At 38.0% G+C, this 22,546-nt stretch overlaps 1 protein-coding gene across 2 annotated transcripts in view; it reads right to left on the reverse strand.

Annotated features, from left to right (window-relative positions):
• PPM1L (protein phosphatase, Mg2+/Mn2+ dependent 1L) overlaps positions 1–22,546 on the reverse strand; it is a 297,578-nt gene that overhangs the window by 175,178 nt on the left and 99,854 nt on the right. Inside the window, exon 1 of one of the 2 annotated variants that reach the window (XM_045037359.1) lies at positions 14,813–15,288. The exons of the other annotated variant lie outside the window; for it this stretch is intronic. The gene's annotated coding sequence lies outside the window, so the exon portion shown is untranslated. Of the gene's footprint in view, positions 1–14,812; positions 15,289–22,546 lie in introns of those variants that run through there. 2 annotated transcript variants of the gene reach the window in all.

A 22,546-nucleotide genomic window follows, 5' to 3' on the forward strand; every position in this document is an offset into this window, starting at 1 on the left:
TTGTTGATGTTGTTGGTAAACAAGATTCCATATCTACTGAGGTATGAATAATAAACTGGGGATCTGACTAGAGAGCCAGACAGCTTCTAACTCAGAGCTGCTACTAACTGGCTTGGTCAAGGTACCTCATCTCTCTAGACCTTAGTTTCTAATCTGAAAAATGAAACAACTCAACTAGGTATTATTTATGAGTTCTTCTTTTCTAGAATTGAGTCTATTAATACCCAAACTTTTGGACATATGAGAGGCAATTGAAAAGACTACATGAGCCATTTTCCCCTAATGGAATATAATAAAACTTGCACATCTGAAAACCTAAAATTCACACAAAACAGATAAGTCAAGCTTCATGAAACCACTATAATACCCATACTTACACAGCACTTTGGTGTTTCACAGTGCATTTTCGCTTCATGTTTCCTCCACACCTTGAAGCCACACTCATAAGTACTTGCAAGAGAAAGAGAAACCAATAGTCTATCTCTTTCTTGCAATGCTGGAGATATTAAGTAGCAATACAGTTTCAGTGTAGTATTTATAAAGGTCCTACAAGCATGTTTTACAATGATTATCCCAGGCTCATGATAATTTTACTCTGGCAGAATTTATAACAGCAGACTATACAACTCAGCTAAAATGGTCTCCAAGTATAGTATATTGTTTTAAACTACAATGAAGGTTAAAGATGGTTTAGAATTTCATAGGGTCATGGTGGCAGGAGATAATCCTGGTTTGATTTAGGTAGCTCTGTAAATAAAAACAATTTCACTCACTTTCACCTTTATATTTTGACATCTGGAGACTGGTTTGTGGAATCAGGAAAATGACAGATGAGACTGAACAGGAAATGCTATTCGGTTCATGTCCCAGGGATATTATTTAACAAAAGTGCTGAGTGAGCTATTTCAAAAGCTCAGCTGGAGGGAAGGCATTCACTATATGCTATTTATGATGCTCTTAGAAACATCTCAGGAGGTATAAATTTTGGCAACTTATACACATTCCTTTAGGCACTTTCCTATATTGGTTCCCTGCATTCTATATACAGAAAATTCTTATCCATCATAAAAAGGAGAGATATTATCATTTCCAATAGGAAGCATATGCATTTTGATGATGTAAGGAAAGCAAGTTCAGTATATTCTGAGGTACTTGATCAAGAAGTAAAGACATCTTGCTTCCGAGAATCACTGAGGACAGTCTTTATGGGTTTACTACATGATACTACATTACGTATACAATTTTGTACACAGACACACACACACACACACACACACACACACACACACACACTTCTACCTGAGAACTATTAAGAAAAAATTAGCATGCAGATCTTTGTCAAAAAGCTAAACACATAGATTAAAAAAATAAATAGTTATGCAGCCAAAAGAATAATGACTTTTACTGAAATGATTGATCCCTACTATCAATGAATTACAGGAATCTAATAAGCAATTATAAACTCCCTCCAATTTCCACAAATGATAACATATAGCAAAAATCTGAATTTTAACTTTTTTCTGACCTCTTACAAAAGTGCTAAGAATCTAAGAATCAAAAGAAATGTGCTGCAGTGCCTGGGTGGCTCAGTCGGTTAAGCATCTGACTCTTGGCTCCGGCTCAGGTCATGATCTCGCAGCTCGTGAGCTGGAGCCCCACATCAGGCTCAGTGCAGCCAGCGCAGAGCCAGCTTGGGATTCTCTCTCCCTCTCTCTCTGCCCTTCTCTGGCTCTCTCTCTCTCTCTCAAAATAAATAATGAACTTAAAAAAAAAAAAGAAAGAAATGTACAAAGAGAAGTAGTATCAGTTGCACAGCACATCCTTGATAATTCTGAGCCAAATTATGTGTTTGTTTTATTGAATTTTCAAAATATCAAACCTCAATCTTTAGCAGAAAGTTTCCGATATATTGTATTGTTTGAAGACATATTAATGTGGGTTTAAAATATTCATATAAAAGTAAATTAGGCTTAGAAATAAACTTGTAGGGGCGCCTGGGTGGCGCAGTCGGTTAAGTGTCAGACTTCAGCCAGGTCACGATCTCGCGGTCCGGGAGTTCGAGCCCCGTGTCAGGCTCTGGGCTGATGGCTCGGAGCCTGGTGCCTGTTTCCGATTCTGTGTCTCCCTCTCTCTCTGCCCCTCCCCCGTTCATGCTCTGTCTCTCTCTGTCCCAAAATAAATAAAAAACGTTGAAAAAAAATTAAAAAAAAAAAAAAGAAATAAACTTGTAAATTCTAAAATGTACTCCCTTTGCATGATAATAGTCCTGGTACATTATCTGCTGCTATTCTAGAGGTGATCTATAACCTATTTAGCCTTTGCTTACATGTTCATGTTCATATTTATACTTTTCTTCATGACTTTTTAATAAGGTTTCTCTTGCAAAAGTTTAGCAATTAGGGCTTGAGCCTTAACTGTTCACGCCACTGACAGAATAATTTATACCTTAGGTCAAGTCAAAGATGGGGTGGAGACAGGAAGTAGGAGGTTGGAAGAATGGACGTGAGATATCAGAATCATCAAGGAGCCCACATTGTTCCTAACCTTCTGAGCACCTGTCCCAGTCCTGCCCCACTGCACATCTGTTACACTGGAAAAGGGCATGAGTAAGGAAAAGGATAAGTATGTCTGCCTTTGAAAAAGCTCAACAGATGTAAGAATACTGACCCTGATGACTGAAAGACAACATCTTTGGGGAGATATTAATATTAAGTCAAGGAACAAAGGATTCGGAGGTCCAACAAGCTCGGGAAGTGACACACACTAAATCTCCCTTCATGGGGCTCACGCTGCACATTAGCACAATAAACTCTGAGAAGTTTAGGAATAAAGAAACCTGTTAAACCTTATTCAATGATATTAAAATCTTATTCATCTATGAAGCTTTCCCTCAACACTAACTTGGGAAAATAATTTAGAAATCCTGAAATATTTATGAAAATGTCCCTATTCCATTGTATGGGGGCTCTGTGTCAGAAGATGTGTGTACTGGCACTTTAGTACCGTGACCAGATTTTTAAGAACATCCAGTAAAAGCTAAATCTTATCAAGTACAAGGTTATTTACTTGGTAATGGTGTCATAGTAGTTATTAAATGCATTAGTCTGCTCAAAAGCCACCATTAGCACTACTAAAACCATCTGTACCACTGGGTCCCTGACAGCACAGAGGGCACAAAGTTATGATGTCTGTTTAATCTCAACTGTCTCTAAAGAAATAAGACCACTTGTTATATTTCAAAGGCCTTTCCTTCCCCATCTCCACACCATTGCTTTTGTTTTTGCTCTGCCTGGAATGCTCCCCCTACTAGGTCTCCAAATGTTAGTCTTACTAAACCAGGTACATCTACCTACCTAAACACCAGCTCCCCCATGAAGCCTTTTCTGGTTTTCCAACTGGCTGGCTTCTACCTCCTTTTAAACCCCCCAACCACTGTGAGTATCTCTTAAAGCAAGAATCAAATTCTTATTATATAACCACAGGTCTTCTAACCTCACCCTCCAATTAGATGGTAAATTCATTAGGGATGGGAACTGTGTTTTTCTCCCCATATACATGAAGAAATTTAAGCCTAGAAAAATGTAGCAACTTGCCAAAGGTCACTTAACTAGTAAGTGGCAGTAGTGAGATTTACACCAGATCTGTCCAACCCCCAAACCCAGGGTTTTGCCGTTATCCTCCATTCCCTCCAACTCTCAGACAGCAAGTCAATGGTTCTCATGGCAACAAAAAGACCATAAGTCACAATCTATTGGAGAGAGGACACATAAAAGTTCTACCTTTCTGCCCTGCCTCATTGCTTGGCTTCTGACTCCATGTGTTAACTCTACCTTCTGCTTGTAGACCTTCATTCCTCCAAATATATTCTTGGAAACAATAGTAATGAGAGATGTAAATCATGTTTTAGAAAGAGCTTTATGGGAAACTGTATGCTAAACAAAGTTAAAAATATTGGTTACTTACTGCATGACTTTGCACATCATTTAATATGCTACTATGCAGCATTATATACAGTTTTTGTATATATATTTCATATTTTTAGAGGCATAAGATATTGGCACTTATTTTAAGTATCAAAGAACAGAACTATCCTTCATAGGTTTCATCTAACTCAATAGAGCAGTGCCTCAAAGAGTTTTATTTTAATAACATCATTTTCACAATATATACATAACAACAAATTCATTTCAAAACACTTAATAACATGCATCTAAATAAGAACTATCATAACCAAATACTACAGGATTTAATGTTACTAGGATTTAAAACTAGCAACAGTCTACTTTGTGCCAGCAAGTGAGTGATTAAGTGCTACCCACACAATGTCTGACATTTAATGAGGGAGTCACATGGATACAGAATATGTTTCACTCAATGATTAATATAGGTTCACTATATTTAGTTTCTACTTGAACATTTCACCTTTTTTTCCCCCATCCCTGAACTCAGCCAAGGACATGGGATAAATGTGATGACTAAAAATCACGAAGTTTTGATGAATGAAAAAGATGAGAATAAGACTGATTCTTCTAGGAGAAAATGAGACTTTCCTCCATTAAGTCATTTTTAGACTAGTTGCAGTTATTTAAAATAAACTCAAATAATATGTGCCTCTCAGGAGTGCAACTAGGTGACTTGGGATACAGGTGAGAAATTTTTCATTTACACACTTTTATATCTGTAGTAGGTAGAACTGTGTCCCCAAGAAGAGATCTATTCAAGTTGCAACACCTCTCTCCCCATACTTATAAAATGTGACTTTATTTGGAAATTGGGTCTTTGCAAATATAACCAAGTAGAAAAGAGGTCATGGTAGGTTAGGGTGGGCCATATTCCAATAACTAATGTCCTTAAAAGAAGAGAGAAAATTGGATGCAGACATAGAGGGGCACACGGAGAACCCCAATGATGACAGAAGCAGACAGAGAGAGAAATAGAGTTGCAAACCAGAATTTCCCCTAACCAACAGAAGCTAGAAGAGGCAAGGAAGGATTCTTTCCTAGAGCCTTCAGAGAGACCATGGCCCTACCAACAACCTTGTTTGCAGACTTGTAGCGTCCAGGACTTAAGAGAATGAGTTCCTGTTGTTTAAAACCACCTACAGCGGTACTTTGTTATGGCAACCTTAGGAAACAAACACAACACTTTTAAAATTTTCTACATTGCAACTATACCCCATATTCAAAAATCAATCAAATTAAAATAAGTAAGTTCAAGGAAATGAAAACACAAGCCACAGACTGGAAGAAAATATTAGCAAAGATGTATCTGATAAAGGAAACTGTCATTTAAAATACACACACACACGCACACACACACACAAACTCTCACAGCTCAGCAGTAAAATAGACAAGTAAATAAACAGAAAACAGAAACAATTGAAAATGGGCTAAAGCTCTAAAAGACACCTCACTAAAGAAGATATACAGATGGCAAGTAAGAATATAAAAACATGCTCTAATCATATCACATGTCATCAGGGAAATGCCAATGAAAACAATGAGATACCACTACATACCTATTAAAATGGTCATAATCTGGAACGCTGACACCACCAAATAAATGCTGGCCAGCAGCAAGCAGGAACTCTCACTCATTGCTGGGAGGAATGCAAAATGGTACAGCCACTTTGAAAGACAATTTGACAGTTTCTTACCAAACTCAACATATTCTTACCACACAATCCAACAATCACACTCCTTGGTATTATACCCAAAGAAGTTGAAAACTATGTCCACACAAAAATCTGCATACAAACGCTTATAGCAGCTTATTTATAAATCCAAACTTGGAAAAACCAAGATGTCCTTCAGTAAGTGAATGAAGAAATAAACCGTGGTACATCCAGACAACGGAATATTATTCAGTGCTAACAAGAAATGAACTAAGACATGGAAAAAACTTCAATGTATATAACTATGTTCAGAAGCTAATCTGAAAAGATTACACGTTACACGATTCCAACCATATGACATTCTGGAAAAGGTAAAACTATGAAGCCAATAAAAAGATTAGCAATTGCCAGGGGTTACGTTGGTGGGAGGGACGAATAGGCAGACCACAGAGGATTTTTAGGGCAGTGAGACTATTCTATATGAAATTATAATAGTGGATGCGTGTCATTATATAGTTGTCCAAATGATCAAATGTACAACACCAAGTGAACTCTAATGTAAAATGCGGGCTTTGGGTGATAATGATGCATCAACACAGGTTCATCAACTGTGAGAAATGTACCACTCTGGTGCAGGATGTTGATAATTAAGGAGGTCATCCATGTGCGGGATAGGGGGTATACAGGAAATCTCTGTACTTTCCACTCAAGTTTGCTGTGAATTTAAAACTGCTCTCAAAAGCAAAGTCTAGGGATACCTGGATGGTTCAGTCGGTTAAATCTCTGACTGAACTTCAGCTCAGGTCATGATCTCTTGGTTCATGAGTGACATCAAGCCCTGTGTCCAGCTCTACGCTGACAGTATGGATCCTGCTTGGGATTCTCTCTCTCTCTCTCTCTCTCTCTCTTTGCTCCTCCCTTGCTTGCATGCTCGCTCTCTCTCTCTCTCTCTCTCAAAATAAACAAGTAAACTTTTAAAAAAGTCTAATAAAAAATATTTTTAAATCACAAAGTAAGCCAAAAGTTGTTGTGTTTTTTGTTTTTGTTTTTGTTTTGTTTTACAGTAAACTCTACTCCCAATGTGGGGCTTGAATTCATGACCCTGAGATCAAGGTCACATGCTCTACTGAGTGAGCCAGGCAGGTACTCCAAATTCTGCTCTTTTTTATATTATAATTTATTAACCATCTTGAACCCATGACTAAAATATGCTACTTTTCCTCAAAGCTTTACATGTTCCTTTGTTCATTTCATTCATTTATTCAAACTTCAGCTAAAGTGCTAATTCTGTGTTAGATGTGGTAGCCTGGGAAAGGTTCTAGAGAATCCAGAAACCAGACACTTCCTGGCCTTTAAGATAATGTCTACTCTAATAAGTAATTAGAGAGGAAATAGATTATATCAACTCATAGTAAAAGCATTATTCATGTATCTTGGAGAATTAAGATTGAGATCAAGTTTTTAAGTGCTAGTCAACCATGTACAAGAGACAGATGATCTTTCTCCTTCCCTCTATTCAAATATTAATGATATCAAATATATATTAATTACTTAACTGTTTCAAGAAAGATCTTGGGAGATAAGATGCAAACTGCAAGAGAGTGAGGTCACTGGATATGTGCCATGGCATGAAAACCCTAATAAGAATTCTGAAAAGGAAGAATAAGTATAAAAATTTTAAAAACATACTTGAGGGGCAGCTGGGTGGCACGGTCAGATGAGCATCTGACTTCAGCTCAAGTCATGATCTCACAATTCATGAGTTTGAGCACCGCCTCAGGCTTGCTGCTGTCAGTGCAGAGCCCACTTTGGATCCTCTGTCCCCCTCTCTCTGCCCCTCCCCCTCTCATGCGCGCGCTCTCTCTCAAAAATGAATAAACATTTAAATAAATAAATAAAAGAAACACATGAGAGAATAGTTGAAAATGGAAGCAGATTCTGAAATCATTAAAACTTTAGTGTTAAGAGAATGAAAATTAGAAACTAATTGTTGGAGGATTCTTTCATCTTGAAAAAGAAGGGGAAGAGTGTCTTGAATTTATTCTGAGAAGACACTGATCAAAAACAAAATTATGTACAAATCAGGCTCAACAAACTTCTTCACACTATTCTCTCTCCTAACCTTCTGTTTCTACGCTATTGCCAAATTAAGAAAAAATTGTTAACTCAGTTTCCAGAAATTGACAGCATAATTTAGTGTTTTATCAGCATGAAAAAAAAAAATGGAAGAAAACATTTAAGAGAAATGGTGCCCTCTCTTGGAACCAGGTCCTCAATCTTCGTAGAAGTAAAAATACAGCAGAAGTATCAGACACCATGTTAACATGCATCTTCAATTCACATCCAAAGGATTGTTGTGTAAACCTATAGTTAAAATCTTTGCAAAAAAAAAAAAAAATAATCCAGTCCTCCTTAGTGCCTAATTATATGTATGCATTGGTATGCTTCAAAATAAAAGAACATTACCTTACAGAGTGGTGTTTTTAAAATGCTGCTGAAAAAGTAAAAAAAAAAAAAATAACAAGCTGCTCTCTATATTAGGAATCACATGCAACCAAGCATTTAAAAAATTACCATAAAGTAAAACAAAGAACTACTATCCTATGAAATACACACTGAGTTTCACTATATCCCCAAATCCTAATACCACTGTATTTGGGGAGTTGAATGTAATCAATGGAAGAAAATGGAGTAAAGGGATAAAGCTGCAAAATCTGGGTTGGAGGGGAGAAGGACTTGTGGTAACTTGTTCTTGCTCAAAATGCCCCAAATCAACCTGATTAGATCAACCTTAAGTTCTTGACAGGTTAGGAGCTGGTTTCCCCAGAGGACTAGAGATACTTCAGCACAACTTTTTATTCTGCTTGTACTGGTATTTGGTAGCAACTTCAAATGTAATAAAGTAAGGATTCAAATGCATTTAAAGTAAGGATTCCTTGCTTTAAAAAAAAAAAACTGCATAATGCTATTTCCTCAGTAATACGAAGTAATAGGAACACATATTTGAGAGTAGAATCATTTGGATTGCTACTAACTTAATAGCAATGAAATCTTCCACTTTACTGCAGTAAAACATTATGACAAACCCCCATCTAGAGGATGCGAAAATGTTATTGCATTTCTTTTCCAGATATGTATATACTCAATCAGCAAGTGTTCTTCCCCAAGCACCAAATAACTCCTTCCAAGGAAGCTTGTTTTCTGAACTCTTCACCCTACATTCTTTCTAAATTTTACTCCTCTCCATTTACCCAATTTTAACTTAACTGATTGTGAATCCAAAGACACATGTTTCCTATTTTCATTTGGCTGCTGGAAAAAAAAAAAACTTAATGTACATTAGGGAATGCATGGATGAATGTGGGAGGTAGGAGAATGGTGAAAGAAAATAATAATGGTCAAAGCAAAAACAAGAATATTGTTTTCTTCCTATTGTTGCCAGGAAGATGACAGAAATTTCCTCTCCTTGTAAAGAATTACCTAATTATAGGAAAGAGTATGCTGTCTGCTTATATCCATCAAAAGTGGATATTTTAAAGAGTACTACAAGCTGTCCTCTTAAAATGGGGCCAGAAAAGCGAAGCGTGGGTAACTGCATCAAATGAGTGACAGCAAGAAGCACCATCTCAATACCTGTCAATCATACGTTTGCCATCATCTGTCTGTTCCCTGATCTCCTAGAGCAGCAGTTAGCAAATGGTTGTCTCCAGATCAGTGGCATCAGCACCAGCTGGGAAATTAAAAATCCAAATTACTGGACCCCACTCTAGACCTACAGCATCAGAAACTCTAGGGATAGGGCATATGAATTTGTTTCAACAAGCATTGGATGGGATTCTGACTTGATTAACCATGTCCTACAGCAACTTACAATCGGCCAATTCATTCTGGCTTTTAATCATATGCTACTGGAATTGTTACTAAACATTTTCATGTGTATATATTCTCCAACTAATTTATAAAATCCTTGGGGCAAAAATTCTCTCTTGTCCCCTTAGCTTTCTCTTACCCACCAGCACCTTTCCTAGAGCTAATAAGCAAAGGTAATATAATGAGCATTCCTAAGGACAGGAACCAGGGAGGAGAACCTTGGAAAGAGTTCTTTTTTGAACAGGATATTCTAGTCCACCTGAGATATCTATTTTCCTTAATTAAAATCTAGGAATAAAAGGCCTGAGTTCTCCAATTTACAGTCTAGAGAGGACTCACTCATTCTTAAGATAGAACTGCTCAGCATCAGAATTTGGATAATCCAACTGAAAAACAAATTAAAAGTTATATAAAATATTTCCCTCAAAGGCTTGGCAACCTTGAATACAGCGGAGAAGAAGAGGTAGCATTTCTTTCTCAGAAGCACACAGTAGGAGTCACATACAGGGGAACGTTCATTAGTTACCCCTCTGGCAAGATCTAGCCTTCCAACCTCTTTTAATATGAAAGTGCTGTTTTGTTTGCCTTTTCTTTCTTCGCTACATTCACAACATAAAAGGTAAATACCTCCCCTCACACACAGGGTGTCCTCTCTATCCTTGGGCAAAGTGGAACTAGTTGCTCAGTTGCTAATGATTCAGGTTATGAGTTTAAAAAATGTTGGGAACTTAGTGGTGGTTCCTGGGGAGGAATTCTTCCATCTGGCATAAATAAATGAAATTTGTTCAGACGGGTTCTGTTAGCATTGAGTATGTATCCTGCTAAGCTGAATGTTTAGAGATGTTCCATATTATGATGGCAAGGATCACCTGTACCTCCCTTGTCCTAAACCCCGTATTTCTTAAGTGTCTGCACACTTGAGAGTAAGGCTTCTCTTAGGTTCCTCCACTCCTCCAGTGAATACATCCGGCAGGTTCTTCAACCCGATCTGAAATGGGGCCTTCTTTGGGACTGAATGTTTATAAGCCCCTAAAATTTATGTTGAAACTCTAACTCCCATGGTATTTAGAGATGGAGCCTTTGGAAGGTAATTAGGTTTGGATGACGTCATGAAGGTGGGTCCTCATGGTGGGATTAGTGCACTCCTAAGATATCAGAGAGTTCATGCATGAGCTTGCTCTCTCTCCCTGCCATGTGAGAACAAAGCAAGAAGGCAGCTATCTGTAAGCCTGGAAGAGAGCTCTCACCAGGAGTCAAATCTGTCATACCTTGATCTTGGACTTCCCAGAACTGTAAGAAATAAATGTTTATTGTTTAAGCCACCAGTATATCACATTTTGTTACAGCAGCCTGAGCAGACTAATGTAGGTCCCAACCCTGAGCTTCTTTCTCTTCCATGGCTTCTCACTATACCTCTCTCCCCAAATTCTTAGTAAAGATAAGAAAACATTTTATCTCTATATGCCAATGCAGGTATGAGCTAAATTATCTGTATACAGTCCAACTGGGCCAATATAAGTGGTGCCCTATGGGGAGGAGATAGAAGGAACCAGCTGCCCAGCCTCCAAAAAAACAAAATGGTTTCTAGGAACCAGGCACAATCAGAAAGCAAGAGAGCTGTCAGACCTCAAGAGGAGATGAATACTAAGGCAAGAGGCATCTCAGCAGAAACAACTGCCATCCCCAGCTTGCCATGAACTAAGACTTGGGAAGAGCTTTAAAGATGGCAAAGACCAAATTTCTCTCCAGCCTGGTGGGAATGCACAAAGTCCTCTGCTGAAAATTCAGCTATCCAGAAAGAATTTTAAAACTGAATATTTCTTACAAACCTCAATTTGAAGTCAGATATATACCTGTGACACACACAGCTCATAATAAATAGCCCTTAGAGGAGAATTCAAGTTAAATCCAGGTCTCTGCAGTGAAACACCTGAGAAAATATCAGACTTTAAAAAAATGCAAACCTTTGTCCTAGGCTGGATTCTTGCAAACCTAGATGCTCTACAATGTGGCAATGTCCGTTTCTCTTGGCTAATTAGCAAAACTGCCCTTTTCCTCCATAGTTAGGGGTCCACAGCCTATGATTGGTTACCTAGGTGCAGAAGTCATTCTCAAAGGATATAAAAAGACCAAAGGCTTTTTGTCACATGTTAGGCTCAGGTTGTTGTGTGCAAGACTCAAAAAGAACATGAAATCTTTTTTTACTCCCTCTGTGTCATTAGGGAAAATGGGACATGCCTATCTCCCAATAAGGCACTTCAACCATTGTAGTTGTGCCCTCACAGAGCCTCTGCATTAAAAAGATCTCTGGTAACCCAGTGCAGGGTATATGGGAGTTCTGAATTTCCAGGGCCCTGTTGTTCACTAGGAAATCAATTCCTCTAAACATAAAATTTAGTGGTGCTGTCATATGGAGTAGTACAGTATCTACAGTAGCATACAGGAGCACATTCAGAGAAGAGATTTGAATTTTGGTTGGGAACACAGAGATGGATTTTTTCTAACATCGTGTTTGCAAATTTTCTCCTACAAGTCATCTCTGCTGAAGAAGCTAGGCATGATATACACATTTAAAAAAAACAAACCGGAGCGCCTGGTGGCTCAGTCAGTTGGGTGTCCAACTCTTGGTTTTGGCTCAGGTCATGATCTCATGGTTTGTGGGTTTGAGCCCTGCGTTGGGCTCTGAGCTGCTGATGCAGAGCCTGCTTGCAATTCTCTCTCTCTCTCTGCTCGTCTCCTACTCTCTCTCTCTGTCAAAAATAAATAAATAAACTTTAAAAAAAAAAAAACTAAAGTAATCAGGATCTCATCCAACATCAGTATCATTTTCCTTGTTCTCCTTCAACTCGAGGTCTGCAGTTCGCCATCATCCCAGGCTAGCAATGTGGCAGCATGGTCTCCAAGTTCTTCCCTCAGAAGCTGTCAATCCCTTACATTACTGTCACAAGTGACTCAAATTTCAAGTATTAGAGATGAAAATCTTCTACTTTAAACACTTACCAATTAGTCTCATCATGAAGGATAGATTACTTTGCATCATTCGTATACAAGTTGTATACTTCCTACAAAAAGTAGATTTGCTTCAAAGAATTGGTCAAAACAGGTGCCACTGAGACCATCAAGATCTCCGTAAAGCTTCTGTTCTCATGTTTTTCCTAAAAGAGTAAGGGGAGCCTTTTTAAACATTTAAAGACTAGGGCTTGGAGCAAATGGGAGAAGGTGTGAAAAGTATCTCTTTGTCTGACTCTGAGAGTGAAATCTGCAAAAAAGCTAGGGTTTGTGTGTGTTGTCACTGAATGTTAGGGGCCCCAAAGGTAATCCAGGGGCCTAAATGTTCAAGTATCATTCACAGTCATTCTGGATGTACATCATGGCATATATGGTCCTGAAGACACATAGAGTCTTGGGTTCAAATCCCAGCTGCTAGCTATGTGATCTGGACAAGTTTTATTTACCCTAAATGTGTTTCCTCACACATTTATCTTCCTATAAAATAGGGAGAGTAATAGAATCTACTTCATAAGATTGTTTAAATGATCATTGAATGAGAAGATATGCAAGCACTTAGCATAGTACCTGACACGTAGTTAAATCCTCAACAACTCTGAACTATTTTTTCCTAATTTTTAAAACTCCCTCTAAATCTCCCTGTTAAGTGGGACATCCAACCCAGAAGAAAATTGGGATTTTCATTTTGCTTTTTGAAAGATGTGCTAGAGTCTTAATAGAGGGAATGAATTCACATTTAGAGACTTATTTACACAGGGGATGCCCAAGCAATATTTTATCCCGGCCATAATGGAATCAGATGCAAAGCTGCTGTAAATATCCAGAAAACTAGTATTTTTAACAGCTCAATATTGAAGATAGCCTTGATATTTTGTAATTCCAACATAATAAAGCTCTTTGATATTATTCCAGCTAAGTAATTCTATAATAGACCAAATAAACTCTCTTAATCTATAAGATGCAAAAAGGGGGAAACTAGATCAGTGAGTTTATTTTATATCAATAATCCTGTCTTTTAAAAATCTAAAGACATGATTCTATACTAGTAGTTACAACTAGGTGTTCTGGTTAAAATATGTATAATAGTCATAGTTCTGGATATATAATGCTGTATAATAAACCCAAAGTATCTTTTTTTTTTTTTTGAGAGAGAGAGAGAGAGAGAGAGCACAAGCAGGGGAGAGGGGCAGATGGAGAGGAAGAGAGAAAATCTCAAGCAGGCTGCATGTCTAGCACAGAGCCCCGACGCAGGGTTTGATCTCAGGACCATGAGATCATGACCTGAGCCAAAATCAAGAGTCTGATGCTTAACTGACTAAGCCAATGTCCCCAAAAGTATTTTAAAACAATAGCAATGCCTATTTTGTTCATGAATCTTCAATGCAAGCTCAATGGAGATAGTTTATTTCTGCTCCAATCAGCATCTGCTGGGCCAGCTCAAAGGCTGGGGGCTGAAATCATCTGAAAGCTTACTCACTCACATATCTGTATGTCATCTAAATGGGGAAAACTCATCAGTTGGGAACTGGAACAGCTGGGACCCCTCTGGCATCCCTTCTCACTCGATGTAATTGTCTTTCCACGTGATCCCTCTAGCATGCTAGATTCAGGGTATCTGGACTCAGGCTCATGGGAACAGGTCCCAAAAAAAGTGGGGTCGGGAGGGAGAACCAGGAAGAAACTGTACTGCCTTTTATGGCTTCACCTTGGAAGTCACCCATCATCAGCTCCACCACAATCTAGTGATCTGCCCAGGTTTAAGGAGTGGGAACGCACACCGCCTGTAGGTCTGTGAAACCACACTGCAAAAAGGGCATCTAGGATAGGATATATGTTAGTGAGACCATTTTTTGGAAGATATACTCAGCAGCAGTTAGCTTTCACACAATAAATCAGTCAAGGTTCTTGGTTATAAACAACAGAAACCAACTTTGGCAGACTTAAAGAAGAAAAAAAGGAGTTAATTCGAAGGTTATTGAAAATTCTAAGACTCAAAGATAAAGCTGGATGCCTGGCCTGGAAATGAGCCAGAGCTAAGGGAGGCTGGGAAACAGAAGTCTCAGCCTCAGAAGAATCCCATTAACATACCTTTCTCACCCCCACTGCCTTGACTGGACAGTGGTGGTGCCTGACTCTCAACACTACCACTGCCAACAATAAACTGCCCATGCTTCTTTGAGTCACGCTTTCAAGATTCAAAGATCTGAGTAATTCCGACTGGCTTAGCCTATCACATGTCTGAGACCTAACAACAGGGACAAGAAGAGGGGAGATCTGATCCCCTGCCCCCCCCAAAGGCCCATACAGCAAATAATTCACCCAAACAAGAATAGAAGTTCAGGTGCCGGGTAGCCAAAATCCCAGCAAATATCTGGTAAACAAAACGAACAGTCCTCTACAACTTTGAAATGAAAGATCATACCATTTTCTGGAAGCAAAGAGGAAGAATAGAGGCTAATTAATAATCAAGTTTTAGCATGGAATAAAGACCAAATCCTCAATCCATGATGCAATCCATAAGAATAAGAAAATTCCTCACAATGAAATGTATTAACTAAGATAATAATTCTACTGTAGCATAGTGAATTCTAACACTATGGACATCCCACAAATAGAAATGTGCTTGTTTTCTTCACAGAAGATGGCCTCGTATACCCAGTGCAAGGGTAGGTAATATTCCAACATCCACCTATAGGTCAGCTGTTCTGAATTTAAAACAAAATTTTCCAAACAACAATTAGGTTGCTAGGTTGACACATAAGCATCTAATTAATCTGAAAAAACTGTATGTGGTAGACTACAGACAATAAAATTGCCTATAGAACATAGTACTTAAAGTTTATTTATTTGTTTGAGAGAGAGAGAGAGAGAGGGAGGGAGGGAGAGAGAGAAAAAATGGGGGAGGGGCAGAGAAAAGGAGAGACAGAATCCCAAGCAGGCTCTGCACCATCAGTGCAGAGCCCAACGCAGGGTCTGAACTCACAAACAGATCATAACCTGAGCGGAGATCAAGAGCTGGACGCTTAACTGACTGCGCCACCCAGGTGCCCCCATAAGCAGTATTTAGAACATAGCTTTAATGAGGGAGAATACCCACATGCTCATCAGAACCTTGAACACTCTTGCCTTAGTCTTGGCAACAGACCCTCCTTGCCTCATCTTTAGTGGCGGCAAAGGAAGTGCACTGATACGGTGGGAAGAAAAGACTCCGTGGCAAGGGGATTCTCTGTATGGAAGGAAATTTTGCACCTTGACTTTTTAAAAATCATCTCAGACACCACCTAAATATTAGGACAAAGGATCTACCTCAATCTTTCACAAACTTTTGAACTCAAATTGTTGCCAGACAAGTAACTCTCCCCAAATCCTAAACAGTACATTTAATATCTTTATATAAGTTTTGAATGTAATAAAACTAGTAGTACGTTGTTTTTCCTATATTACTTTAACAATAAATTAAAATATAATTGAGATGTTTACTATGTGCTACATCTCAGACACTAATTCTAGTTCCTTATCATGTGAGCACAAAATAATGGAGTAAAATGTAAACTCCATGAGGCCAGGAACCTGCCCTGCCTTGTCTTGTTCAGTGCTATATCCCCAGTTCCTAGCATGGGGTATATGGCAGGTACTTGACAAAAATTAATGGCTGTTGTTGAAGCTTCAAATGGATGGGAAAGAGAGAGGATTAAAAAAAACAGTTTTGAAAAGAAAGTAATAATGAGTTATTTTAGAAAAAATATTTAGGCCAGTGATATCTTCTATAAGTATGGTTCATTCATTTCTTCTGGACAGCTGGATGCTATTAATAACCTCTAAACCCTTCTCCTCCAAAATTCAGATGCTTCACCTCTTTGCCCCCACTCCCCAAATGACCAACATATATTTCTTAAACTGCTGAGTGACCACCAGCCATCAGCTTCAGTGCACACTAAAAGCCCAGATCACCTTTCAACACGATAGGAGTGTCTCACTTGGGGCAAAGATTTAGTTCTCTGGAATTACTGTTCCGAGTAAGATGGAGAGAAGATCTGTGCTGCATATAACATAGCTTCAGTGTTCAGGAACTGCTTTTAAAAATAAATAATATATTAAAAGGATGCTTTAATTGGAACACAAAAGTGGCCTTTTTCAGCTTAATAAAAATATTCAGATTATGCTGTCTGAATATACAATATGAACCACAGTCAAAGGGGAGACTTCAATATAAATATAAACCTTTTAAATGATACCTATGTAAACTAGTCTTCAATATTACACAAAATAAGAAAAAAAGGGAGGGAGGAAGGAAGGAGAGGAGGGAGAGAAACATGCACATAATTTAGCTACAGAGCCTGCTGGAATAAATCACTAAATTTTAGGATTGGAAATAAACCGTGAGACATACCTAATCATCTCATGTCAGTTTAAAAGCTATCTAGGAGGGCACCTAGGTGGCTCAATCAGTTAAGTGCCTGACGAGATTTTGGCTCAGGTCATGACCTCACAGTTCATAAGATCAAGCCAAACCCTGTGTCCATCTCTACGCAGGGCATGGAGCCTGCTTGAGATTCCCTCTCTCTCTCTCTCTCTCTCTCTCTCTCTCTCTCTCTCTCTCTCTCTCTCTCTCTCTGCCCTTCCCTGCTCTCTCACTCTCTCTCTCAAAATAAATAAGCTTAAAAAAATAAATAAATAAAAGCTATCTAGGGAAGACTCAAGAGTCTACAACCTAATCAAACTAATAGGGTAGAATTATTAATACACTTAGTCTTGTTTAAGATGGTTCAGGTACTTAGTTCAACAAACAAGTATTTCTAAATGCTTCCTTGTTTCATGTTAGCCTCTTCATGTTTCAGTCTTAAAACCACTTCCTTTTATTTTGCCCTTAGCAGAGATGGAGAACAGCTAATCCCCAAAGTCTAAAATCAAACAGTTCATGTGCATTAAGGCCTTTATGATAATATACCACCTTCCCACTCTTGCTTCTCTGGAATAAATCAGATCTGTCCCTTCAACCTCTTTTTGTTTTGGTTTTTAGATCCCACTATTATATACTTCTTGATTCTTCCAAACCATCTTCTCTTCCAACTCAAGTTTAAATCTTATTCTGAAAAAGATTGAACAGTGCCACTTATAAAAAAATAGTTTAGAGGAAGTATAACAGCAGACTTTGAAGCCTTGACGTGTGCGTGTGTGTGTGTGTGTGTGTGTGTGTGTGTGTGTGTGTGTACACATATATATTTAAGGCTGGGGTGAAAAGGAAATAAAAATTTCTAAAGTATCCCAGAATAGATCCTTGGATTTCAAGCCAATTACTTTGAAGTTACCTATTTAAATTTCCAGCTTTGGATTCAATCAAAGGGTCATGCTATTTAATTTCTGAGAAATCACAAAGGTGTGCTCAATAGATGAGTGAGCAGGTCCCACTTGTCTACTGAGATTTAAAAATAACTATTCTTTTCCACGGCTGCTTTCACATTATTATTATTATTACTATATTATTATTACTACTATTATTATTATTATTGTCAGGATTTGCCAAGAGCTAAAACCTTACTACAATATTTATTTAAATGAAATATTACAGAAGACAAATTTAAATAATTCTCTATCAATTATTCCATTTTCATAAATTGGGTGTAAACCCCTGTCTTATGTGGGAGGACCTCAGCAAGTCTAATATTGGCTACAGAACAACAAATTACAATTTTAAGGCTTTAGATTCGATGGCTTTAAAGCCACTGTTACCTGCCAAAACACAGGAATGACAAAGAACTGTTGCAGTTCATGAATTGCCACAGAGACACAATAATGTTCTGCTGAATGTTCACCACCCTGTCTGCATTGTGGGTCTTGGGCCACTGTGACGTCATCAACTACTGATTCACAGATGATTACCATGCTCTGCACCAGAGCAAGTGGCTCTTAATTATTACAGTGTCATGATTTTTTTTTTAATGGGCAATAAATGCAAAATCCTTTTTGAACTATTCCTGGTGTCTTGACTCCCAAATAAGCAATCTTCCATTATATTCTTAGATTCTTGTGTTACTTTAGGAGAACAGTTGCTTCTTGGCCTTAGACCAACCTTGACTCTTTTTTGGAGAAAAGGCCAGGATGACTTTCTTACAGCGATGAAGAGGTAGTTATAAGCACTCTGCCCTGAGAGCTTTTACCTGGTACTTTAGCCTTCTACTTTGTGGCCTGCTTTACAGGATTTGTCTTCCTCCTCCCCTCTTTCTTTCATAGTTAGGGTCCGGCAGGTGCAGGCAAGAAATACTAACCCAGGGCCAATTCTGCATTGTTGCCACCACAGATAGATATAAGGGGGGATCAAGTTACAGTGACAGCTGAACAGGAGCATCAGCCAGGGCAGCACATCATTCAGGTAATGGATAAGCCTATAGCAATACCTGAAGTACATACTAGGGTTTCTGAGCTCTGTCCAACTACATTCTTTCTAGAACTGTCTTAGCTGGTCATGTTTGCATTATCTCTGAGAACTGAAAATAAGCACAATTTACATGGAACCTTCCTCCACTTAATGATGAGGTCACGTCCTGATAAACCCATCGTAAGTTGAAAACATCATAAATCAAAAATGCATTTAATACACCTCATCCACTGAACACCAAAGCTTAGCCTAGCCTACCTTAAACATGCTCAGAACACTTACATTAGCCTACAGCTGGGTAAATTCATTTAACACAAAGCCTATATTATAATAAAGTGTTAAATATCTCATGAAATTTATTGACTACTATACTGAAAGTGAAAAACAGAATGGCTGTATGGGTACAGAATGGTTGTCAGTATATCAGTTGTTTACCCTCATGACTGACTGGCTGACTGGGAGCTGTGGCTTGCTGCCACTTGATGCCCAGCATCACAAGAAAGGATCATATCACTAGCCCAGGAAAGATCAAAATTGAAAATTCAAAGTATGGTTTCTACTGAGCATGTATCACTTTCACAGCATCCTAAAGTCAAAAAATCCTAAGTCAAATCATTGTAATTTAAGGACTGTCTGGACATGCAAACACTTGTACACACACACACACACACACACACACACACACACACTACCACCACCACCACCACCACCACCACCACCACCACCACCAAACACAAGAACTATAAGAGAAAAAATTGATATTCTATTTTAATGAAACTAAGACTTTGTTTTTTCACATTTTGACATCCATAAAATCAATATATGTCATATAATCAATAGTTCATATATTCAAAGAGAAACAATAGATCTCACGACATGAAAACAAAACTTTAAATTTCTACGTGGCAGAAAACACCACATATAGTATTAAAAGACAAAACAGTAAAAAACATTCACAACATGCCTAACATAAGGTTTATATCTACAATAGCTAGGAGCTTTTACAAATCAAACCAAAGCTGAACAAACAATAGGGAAATGGGCAAAGTATGTGAATAGGAAATTCACAAAAGAACAGGCAGAAAATTTTTTACATAAATAGTTGTACTATTACTATTAGATAATGGTAATTTTATAGCTCTACCTCCACTTTAATGTTCCTAAATGTCCAGTTATTAATGTAGGCTACAGAAAAGGGAAAGAAGAAGGAGTATTTTTGTCCCCGGAACAGAACTACTAGATTTCACAAACATGAGCTCATTAAAACCTTATAGTAACCTGGGGAGCTAGATATCATTGTACAGTTGGGAGAATTAAGGTTTAGAGAAGCCGAGTGATTTAAGCAAATTCTCTGCACAGGTATGACAAAGACCAGATTTCCAGTTCAGAGCTCTGATACAGCTTCTGCGCACTGCACAGTCCTAGAAACTCTATTCAGATAAAAGATGTCCCCTGAGAACAAAGGCTAGACCTCAGAGTTTTAAATCCAAACAGCAACTGAAGGCCAGAAGCATCACATTTCATGAATCTGAAATGTTTGTATCTAGCTACATAGGAAATTTCTTCAAGTTCTGATTGTAATTTTCTTATTTTGGAAAAGGCAAAGTTAAGAGTCATATTAAATACTTTTAGATTCAAAGATTAAGTGTTTGATTTAAAATACAGATAACTTTGTACTCCTAGTGAAACCCTGACTTGAAAAAAAACTTAATTCTTAAGTGTCACTAAACTCTGTCTACCTCAGTAAAACAAAGCAGCTGCATCAAGAGTAATTAGATCTCTGTTCCTCAGATTGGGTTTTAGGTGGAAAACAACCAGTGAAAAATAAACCTCACACTTTTATTGAAACCCATCCAAGGAAAAGGGACCAGTTACAAGTAGGCCCTGCTCTGGTGGCCAGGAGGGAAGGAGTGCTATATAAATGGTCTGACACATTAGGGCTACTGGAGTTAATATTATGGCCATGTTGCACAGGTGAGGCCCTGAAACCTGACTCTAATCCTCCAGCTCCCCCCACATTGAAGTCTTGGCAGGACGCCTTGCAGACAAGTCACAGTCCAGGGAGTCACCAACGTTGCATATGCTGTCAGCTACCTACACTTGCAGGTGACAAATGGCAAGGCTCTCCTTCTCTCAGACCAGATATGGGAGAATAGGGAGGATAGGCAATAGACGCCACTTTCGAATTTGTCACTATACATGGAAAAACAGGTCTCTTACCCTTTTAAAAAATATCAGGTATTAACAGCACTCAGTGTGACGCATGTGGCTGGGTTACAGGGGATTAAAACAGGATGCCTCCAATTCCTCAGTCTTAGAAGCCTAAGGCTTCTATAATACGTCTCAGTTTCATCAAAGACTGATATTTCTTCATAGCCTTTTTGCAGACCAGCCTGCTCTTTTAAAAAACTAACCTTATTTTCTTTATATAACCAAAATGTAATCCAGTAGGAAGTCAAGTGGTTGAGGTTATTAGGCTGAATTCTGATTATTTTTGAGACTATGTTAAATATGTTAAAGTGTCATAGACATTCTGTCCTGGAACTCAGCCTCCAAAACAGTTCCCAATTAAAAGGACTAAACCAAAACGACTTTTTCCAGCACAGCTGTTTAACCTTTAGAATGACAGCATGCCACCAACTGCGCTGTGCCAGCTGCATTTCACCAGCCATTCGTCAACACATTATCTCAAGTTTTTAACCAAAACAACAAAGGAGAAAATGAATCCTATTTTCATACACTTCATCTACAGAGATGAAGTTTACAATCATCCGTCTGCAATACTGACTAAAAAATATTTTTTTTAAGGATAAAAATTTCTTCTAGATTTAAACATCTAAAGGAAAGAGTGGGAAGTGAAGAAGGCTAGAAAATGTGAAATATCAAGGGAAGTTACCTACAACTAACATAATTTTAATGACATATTAACAGTACAAGGTGTGTGTCAGGGGAGGGAGAGAAGAAGAGGGAGACAGGGAACCCAAAGTGACACTCAGGTATATGTACTTAAAATTGGAAATAAAAGGATAGAACTACAAACAGCAAGTCTGTTTGCCCTACTGCAAGAAATAGAATATGGAAATGACTTTAGGCCAAAATAATATAAAGAGCAGTCCGATTGTAAGATTCTTGCTCAATCAAGTAAAGCTTCAGGTGCTTTTAAGAATTCATTAAAAATTCAAAAACAGTCAAGTAATTTACAGTAACTCATATTATTTGCTCATCGTCTTTTCACTCAGTTCTTTTAAAAGTTATAAAATCAATTGATTCTAACTATAAAAAGACATTTTTAAAAAGTATAAAAAGGCAATGAAAAAAAGTTTTTGTTTAGTCTAACAATTAGTCTGAGAGATTATGAATTAGAAAAAAGAGAGGTAATCAGATGTCATATTAGATGCCAAAAATACCTCAAGAATAAAGATAAAGCACATAAAATATAAAAGAGAATAAGTTCTTTATTTTGGGATAGATGGTTTACCATGATCACACCTTTGCGCAGTACCATGGATATCACAATCAACTTTTTTTTTAAGAGATCTATTAAAGTGGTTTTGAGCTGAAAATCTTAAAATTCAAAGATATTCAATGCTTATATTATGTGGTGATACCTTTCATTATTTCAGTACCATTATTCTCATCATGAACACATCATCATCTAAAATAGTAAGAATTCAGCA

Source organism: Felis catus, chromosome C2 (assembly GCF_018350175.1).
Source record: "Felis catus isolate Fca126 chromosome C2, F.catus_Fca126_mat1.0, whole genome shotgun sequence".
Lineage (NCBI taxonomy): Eukaryota > Metazoa > Chordata > Mammalia > Carnivora > Felidae > Felis > Felis catus.